Genomic DNA, 8,779 nt, shown 5'->3' on the forward strand with positions numbered 1-8,779 from the left:
TACCAAACAGAATCATGACATATAACTAAATTGCGATCGTCAGCAAACTATCGCGAGGCTCGAATGGTTAAATTGGTGCTAAGTTAACAATAGTTATTACGAATATTTTGCATTAAATTGATTATAATGTCAAGCCAAAACATATCTTTTGTTCAAACGTTCTTTGCTGGGGGTAGCCTAGATCTGAACTAACAATGCCATGCATCCCTAACAACGATCATTTTCGAGGTTGACAGCTTGTTTACATCCAGACGATCACTGCTTGAATTAAGTTACTTGAAATGAACTATGGAGCACGATCATATGAATCTACCATAATCATGTAACAAAAACAGCATGTCGGTATAATTATAACGCCATAACGTATACTATATTCAGTAAAATGTGTGTGCTTTATATGTAGTCAGAGATAGAAAAAAGCACAAAGAATCATCATAGTCTAGAGCATATAAAATCGTTCATAGACTTGTGGCTCATACGACGTTCAACTGCTATATTGTAAAAAATATTTTCAATGTTATTTTTTTTTTTGTCATTTACTAATTTTTAGATAAACATATAGATTTTGTTTGGTTCATCGTTTTTGTGCAGAATAATGATTATCTATACATAATCTTCATGGATCTTTGAAGAAGGTTAATGCTTTGCACGAAAAGTCTTTCAAAGATTGAAAAGAGTTGCCCCTGAAAAAAAGTAACAGTTTAAAAGTCTGCTTTGAAAAACTACTCAAAATGTTTACTTTCACAAATTTAAGAGAAGGACTCTCGAACTATGTGATATTTTGTAAACAGTCTGTGTATTTAACATATAGAATCGATGTCTGTTTTAAGCTGACGGTATGTACCGCACGTACATACACACATTCAAGTTACACCGCCTAACTAAGTTCTACTGCTAGCTCGAGTAGCTTTAATCCTCAATTCAACATAACTGCACTCCACCGCCAGCAGAATGGTTTCATCTCCGCTTAAGCTCGGCTGTCCACATTAAATTTCTACTACGCTATCTTATTGACCGATCCTCCCGCCCCATCCGTAGCTTAGAGATTACCAGTGTACACGGTTGTGGGTGTTTAAAAGATCGACTCCAACGTTGTCAATTTGGATTGGATATGATCGAGTCGAAAGATCTGCGGGTCAGCGTGCACGCATGCACGCACGCACGCACGCATGCATGCTTGCATGGGGTAATTAGGTGGCAACGACGTGGCGGCATGGCGGGATTAACAGGTAGATTGCTAATCTATTTATTAATTCCCGCGGGAGTTAGTAGGTTAAACATGTCTTTGCCGACCACGTTTTCTGTGTACGCAACGCGCAATAGACTGACTGAAAAACACTTCCGCAATATAAAACGAAGAAGCCTACTGCAAAAGATGAAGTCACGAAAATATACATGTACATGCATATGAATCAGTAGTGCGCATAAACATAAGATGCACGCAGCCTACCCTGAAACACTTACGAAACATACGAGACTGACGCTGCCATCTTTCGCCTATAAGATCTTGTTTCTTTTAGATCTGTTAACTACATCTGAGATAGCTAGTCAGTGATAACACTGCCTAGCCAACCGTCTCCAAATACACCCACAGAACTAAAAACAGTAATGGTGATAGTCGTCAACGAATTAGTAGGAAAAAGTAGATTAGACGTAGGGAACTCCCATAGCCGAAATCAGATAAGCACAGTAAATGTGGGGGGACTATTGTATTCAACAATCGTGTAAATGCAATTCCCTTATCAAACAATCAAAATCAATTTGGAATCTAATTATCTAATCTTAATAGCACCCATTAATATTATAACAACCAACGTATTGCAGCGATAGACCGATAGTAACAACGATAATTCTAAGAAAGGGATAATAGCATATAGATAGGGTAGTAATTACTGTTATTTTTTATACTATAATGCGAATTATATGCTATACGATAGCACACTTTCCTAATATTGCTTTTGCCTACCATTCCCCCGTACGTGCATGACTGGCTCACATTCGATTAAGCGTATTTGAAGGAGATTCGACAAATTGAAGATATTTTTCATAAAAAAAAAAAATACGATCCTAGGTGAACTCCACGTGGTGTCGAGATCGCTTGTTAATTCGACTGTTTACTGATGCAAGGGTAAGTTTGTTTTTAATGAATAACAAAGACAGCAATTTTTAACGGTTTATTGTTAGACGATTATCGAATGCTTGCGAGATGCAACACCCACGATCATGTGGTGAGTCGTTTACACGACCTCCCCATAAGCGTTCTTCACGTTTGCTGATCAGCTTTCAGAGTCGTATTAGCAGGTATAACGATATAGATCGCAGGATCCCGCGAAGTTCCACTAGGTCAGTAACCTCCGCGTAGCTTGGCAGCGGTGGGCTAACATATGAAAGATTAGAGGGAAGAAGGCATTGATAGGATTCGGGGAACTGTGCGGTCAGGGAACCAACGTCGGCTAGACATCGGGACAGTTGATAGAAGGCGCAGGCTCATGCCCCCGCCCGCCCGCCCCCTATGCTACGCGCCCGGTCATTAACATCCTTCATTATGTGAGGTTTACACAAATCTGCGTCACTGACCGACCATTAATCATCGGCCCATCGTGTCCAGTTCCGTATTTAGCTCTGCGCTAGTAGCTTACTGGTGACCCAACTCTTATTTCTAGTGGTCAAAGACGTGGTGCACGGTTGACGCTTATTGTTGTGTGCTCTCGCTTACAGTAATCCTTTCGGCTTCAAACTGAGTTAACGTTTGCTTCTGTTTCACTATACTTTCAACCTATCTTGTAGAGCTTCGTGTTTGATTTTTTGGACGCAGCGGCAAGGCGGAGTTTTCCGGCACTTCATCGTTGCCTCGGTGGCTTTCTGATTCGCCTCGAGAGCTTAGGTTGCTCTTTCGTTGTTTCAGAGAGGCGCGAGACGATTGTGTTGCAACTCAGTGGGAACCATCTAGGATACGGAATATTTGAAACACGACACAATCCTGTGAAAGGCTGGGTATAATTGATACTTGTTAAAATAATTTGTTATTATTTTGTTTTATAGGTAGAGATCAACATGTATGGTGCAATTCGTGTATATGAACCCGATAAGTCGACGAAAATTCCCAGAAATTTACTCCGCGCGACTCCAATGAAGAGACATCTATAAGTTTTCTTGTTTTTGCCTCAACATGGTCATTTTCTAAAAACGGAAGCGCCGTTGGGTGAGATAAGTTGATGAGTACGTCGCTCGTTAAAGGCCAAACTTAGTAGCTAATGGCTGGCAAAGCAGCAGTGGCATACAACTCACTGGAGTTTATTTTTTGTATGTGAAAGCTTTTTGAAAAAGCTTGGGCAACTCCACAATGGAAAGGAAGCTTAAGGACAAGTAAATCTAAACGTCTTCTCTAGGCGTGGCGATTGGTGGAGAAAAAAAGTAAGCTTTTTTATATAAGAACAGTATCCGCTTACGCATTTACATTTGTTGGTGCTAACCTTTAGTTAACGATCAGGGCATCAGGCGTACATAAAGAACGCTGAACCCTACGAAATCGCACAGAAAACAAAGTCAATTAATTGCCTTTTAGCTTACCAACGAGAAAAAATACAGGAAATCAATTGACGTACTGACATTGGGTATGGTACAAAATAAAGCTATTGAGTGCAGGTATTAAATCTAGGTAGGTAGCAAGAACGTTTGAGATTATGCAAAAATTATTTTTCCATTAGTTGGGTATTATTTTACGAAAACAGAGGTATTCGGTTGTAAATAAAGGCTAACTTTTGTTAGTTTTACGTATATATACGACGTACTGGTATCGCTAGAAATACTATTTAACCGTTCTCTACTTCATGTGTATATGGCAAAAGCGATAAAACGCATTAGTGCCCGCCTTAATAATCGGTTGCGGTACGCACGTATGTGTTTCAACGTGGTGTCGAAAACCGTCCGTGTTCTGGGCTAGCATTCTCTTGAAGGTCTGTTCTGTGTTCTTACAGTAAATATTTCTTATCAGTTGCCGAAACAACACTCGTTAACGTTTAGGTGAACGCACCTCATCTTTTCTGCAATGAACAGAATACATGTGTTTGGCCCCCTAGATTTCGAACTCTGGCAATCTTCGCATTGAACCACCATCACGTTTCTGACCTACGGATATATTCCGAGACTGATATGGAGGCGTTTCGGTACCCGTTGCACAGTTATTTTTAATGCGTACATGTCCATCCGCTTTCCAAAACTTGCAAGTCATGATCGCGGTTTTAGCGTGGGTTCGAGCGATTTGCAAGAGTTCTGTGTTTCCTTTGATTTGATAAAGGGGAGCGTACCCCCGAAACATTTGCTCCAATACCGAGTCTAATGATGTTCCCGTTTAGATGAAAGTCAATCCGTCTCGCTCTTCGTAAGCTGGCCGCGTCAAGGCCTTTCAAGTCAATGGCAGGCGCTATTATATATTTGGCATCTAAATAAGCTTACTGTTTCGTGCTACACCGATGAATCGAACGCATTGCTCGGAAACAGTTTTGCGTACCGCAACGAACACTTGGCCCACTCCGCACACTACCTGTTGACTTTTGGCTTCGACTACAGGTACGTATCCGGTAGTCGTATGCAAATTTTGTTATGGCCCATGATCAGGCGGCAACGTGACAGTAAGCTACCTTACAAAATTCTCAATTTGGCAAGATTCCTTGATGTCTTCTAGAAACGTCTTGAACTTAAACGACAACCCGACACTTCGCTTACCCTGGGTCGGACCTCGACATAATATTCTATAGGGTGGAATAGTAGTCCCCGTGAAAACTGCTCGGACAGACGACTTTTAAATTCTTTCTACGTGGCCGCATTACTCACAACGGATTTGAGCCAGTATTAGGCTGACAATAGAAGTTGATTGGCAAGCGCATGTACAACCATAGATGGTCTCCGCTATTTTCAGCGTTATAATACACTGCGCGCGGCCAACAAATTCGGTGGTAACCCGCGTTTCTCTATATTCTCTATCAGGTGTTCCACCACGGCCTTTAGCCTCTCAGCTTTGCCCACCACATAAACGATCCGGGTTACAGTTTGCCCACACACACACACACACACACGCACATATATATATTTGTACATTTATTCGTTGATTAATTTTTTCACGAACTCCATGGTGTAGCGTAAGTTCAAGTTATATTGATGGCATTAATAGTAAACGGAATAGGCTTTGCGATAGACACACTCAATTTTACAACCGAGCAGTCGAATGGCTGCAACCCCACAGTCCCACCGTTGCACCCCTAACTGTGGCAAAGCTTTGGAAACTCATTAGCGTGTTTCGGTGAAGTGATTGCTCGGCAGGTTTGCTCTCATCCATTATTCTTGATCTCTGTATTCAAATACAATGAATTGACTTACACCTAACCCTATTTCCTCTAATCTTTCCACCGCTACCTAACCTTTAAAAGGAAAAAAAAACTTAGCAAAGTTACTTCGTTGAATTCATAGTAAAACGTCTGCTATCAGCGTTTTCAACATGCCTTCAACTCTGCTACAGCAAAACTCTTGCCGAAGCACCGTGCCCTTTGATTTCCTGCGCCGCAATTGCTTGACTCCTTATCAAACACAGTCAGACCTGTAAAGGAATAAATTTCTCTTCGCAACGGCCAACCTACTGGAAGAAATACGATGTGTTCCATGATATGTTTTCGTTTTCCATCTTTTTCAATGGTCTTCATTGGCCTCTTTCAAGCCCGGTTCGCTTGCAGGCTGCCTTGAAAGAGAATCGTGTGGTATAAACCATCGCGTCTATTGTCTCGTTATCAGGCATCTTTTGTCTAAGTCTTGCACAACAGGCGCAAACGGAATGTTTCAGATGTTTTTGCCGAAGAAAAACGAGGTGGTTACACAACACCCACATTCAGGGTTTGTTGTTGGGACATAGCATAGGTCAGGAATCGGTGCGTGTTTTCTAGTGAGAAGAGACGGACGACAGAGTGACAGCAGATGCAAGCGGGCTAATTGAGTACTATTTCTAGGTACCGTGAGACATGTAATTAGAAAATAGAGTGAAAAACGGAAAAATGATAGGTTTGTCAACCTCATGGTGAATGAATCGTCTGCTTGTAGCTCAACAAAGTATCTAATAATATATATGATGTTTGCGAGTCTTGGTTAAGATGGCGCACAGACAGAGAACTTGTTCGTTATCGTTCTCATTTATCCATATTTATTAGGGAATCAATCGAACCGAACTTGTATGTTATATAAATTGTTTACAGTCTGGTTAAGTGGGCAGGCGGAGAAGCACTTGTTGGACTAAAATAAGATAGCATGCTTTTGTCACGTAAAGGAGAATATATTATGACTAGGCCTGTTAATGTTTAGTATTTTAAAGTATTTTAAGGAACGTGATTAGCGAAATCCACCATTGTAACAGATGTCGAGAGATTTTTTAAATTAATATAGCGTTTACTATGAAAAATAGCTATATAAGTCGTTAACATCGATACTTACATATTTTCATCGATTTTTTCCCTTTTTATTAGCTCATGATAGTATCTAAAATGATATAGTTAAGCAATACACTTAGGGTAACGGTCCTTCACGAGTTGTTTCATTGTGTGGCCTGAATATGCAATACTTTTTTTTTTAACTCCAGCCCTATATCCAGGAGCTCAGCTGCCGTCTTTTTATCAGGCTTTATTTCCATAAGGTAAATTTAATCATTACGAATCGCTATATAAGGCCTCGTTGTGTGGATCTGTCCCCGCAGGCTCGTGCAGGACATACTTAATTGCGTCAAGCTGCGACGCGTTAGTCGGCTTTGGAAGCAGCAGAATCCTCTCTGACACGCGTATGAGGAGATGACAAGGAGCTCTAAATAGCACAGTATGATATTAGACCCACAGGGCTCTAAAGGATACCGGCCACAGAATGAGAACGTCCTGTCGAGCAAGCGCGGCCGAACTGTACTAGACTGAATATTAACGTAGCTTAAATATATGTAAAAAAAAAAGGAAAAAGCACGTCCATAGATACGGAAGCGCAGAGTAAGTGGCCATAAAACGCTCGTATATACGAACCTACGACAAAGTTTAGTCAGTCTGCGTAAATACATATACAGTATATACACTGTCTAATTTATGATTTGGGTTTGATCTCTAACAGAACAGAGCACTTACATCGCATTTTCGCAATGTAATACCATACCCTAATGAAAACCTTCCGAAACCCATCGGCTGGGCAAAGGAGACCTTGCCTGTTGCCAGGACTTGGGGCTAATAAACTTATGTGTAACTGGTCTTAGTGAATTTAAGGAGAATACTATCAAAAAATAATTTTAAACAAATGTATTACTATGCGTTGCTATTATTTTTTGGGTTGAGCATGATAAACGCCATCGAATACAGCCTTGCAGAAGCTCCTTATACATTTTGTAATTGCACATTATACTGAATCACAATATAACAAGAATGGTTACTAGAAAAAAAAATCTATAGTTAGTTGAAAGATATAGTATAAAATTCGAACCTATAAATCTTGTGCTCCTTTTCACAGATTCCATAGTTAATTTATTAACGCAGTGTCTGATGCTTGCAGTAATTCATCTGAGATTCGACAGTCTCGTGAGGTTCACAAAGCTTGAAGCTCAAATCGATACGTTTTTACGAGTATGGATCACTACGGCTTTAGAGACCAATCGCGTTTGGTCAATGAACCGCTACGGCGGTTCACCATAAATATCCAAATAGAAGGTCCAGGTATTCGTAGCTCAGCGGGAAAATTGCTTCGATAAAAGACGCGGTGAGAAACGTTGAAGTGATTAAAAAGTATCGGTGCACCCTTTTCTGGTGGTACGTGCAAATCGAGGCAAAGCTTTTTTTTGGACATATCATATTATTAAAAAAAAGAAACGATCTGCATGCTTGAATTTGCGATAACGCTGAATGCAAATGTTGAACGTGACCGTTCGAGGAGCACGATTGGCGATCAAAGGAAAAATAATTGTATGACTTCAATGATAATAAACCCACAAACACCGCTTAGATACCCCGGTCAAAGCAAACGACCCTCAAATGAGATAATTGTTTTTATAATTAAACATCGATCTTTTTTTTTCATCGTATCCCGAACACTTGTCCGCGAAGTAAGCACACCGGCTAGAGGGGTGAAATGATCATGATCAAGTTCAATTACAATACAAGTTTGAACCTATAATATATGTCGCCCCCGATACCCTTCAAACGATTGGGTACTTGAAACAGTAAATAAACAGCTTTGAGTACTTCATTAATGAAACTGAAGAGAGATTTCGTTGATCTAACTTTGACTACTAAAAGCTAAGTCTTCATGCAATACATATGAATTCATAGATACGATCAATTGCCCTAAGGGATGCACACGGACACTCGGTTCTTTCGGAACTTATGCATGCATAAGTGAGTGAACCCGTGTAGACGCAGTTACCATTTTAGGTTATCATCGAGATCCTATCCAGACTCAGAAATCACTTAGTAAATACTTGTACGCCAAACAGAACCGATAAACTAGCTGTCATCAGCACGCAGAAGTTCTTCACTACACTCTTGAACCTGTCTTGTTTCTAAGAATATATATGTTTTCGACTTGACAACTCTCCAGAGTATCGTGCCATTCTTAATATTGTATACATAGTTACATTGAACAGACGCCGGTTAGTATGAGTTATTAAATAAGCACAACCAGTAATCGTAAGAATAACGCTAGCTAAGCAATGACTAACACAAAATCACATGAACTTACAAACAACATGACAGCAGTATCGATTAAGTTATTCGAT

The 8,779-nt window shown here is 40.3% G+C and overlaps 1 long non-coding RNA gene across 2 annotated transcripts; it reads left to right on the plus strand.

Annotated features, from left to right (window-relative positions):
* Window positions 1-5,838: 5,838 nt before the first annotated feature.
* LOC111249465 (uncharacterized) lies at window positions 5,839-8,237 on the plus strand. 2 transcript variants are annotated; one of them, XR_002672933.2, is made up of 4 exons: window positions 5,839-5,996; window positions 6,734-7,010; window positions 7,561-7,814; window positions 8,109-8,237. It is a non-coding gene; the product is annotated as an uncharacterized LOC111249465 (long non-coding RNA). The 2 variants fall into 2 exon arrangements; XR_015326437.1 differs by lacking the exon at window positions 8,109-8,237 and having other exon boundaries at window positions 5,840-5,996; window positions 7,561-8,098.
* Window positions 8,238-8,779: the final 542 nt, after the last annotated feature.

This window comes from Varroa destructor, unplaced genomic scaffold (assembly GCF_002443255.2).
Source record: "Varroa destructor unplaced genomic scaffold, Vdes_3.0 BEIS01000004.1, whole genome shotgun sequence".
NCBI classification, from domain to species: Eukaryota; Metazoa; Arthropoda; class Arachnida; order Mesostigmata; family Varroidae; genus Varroa; species Varroa destructor.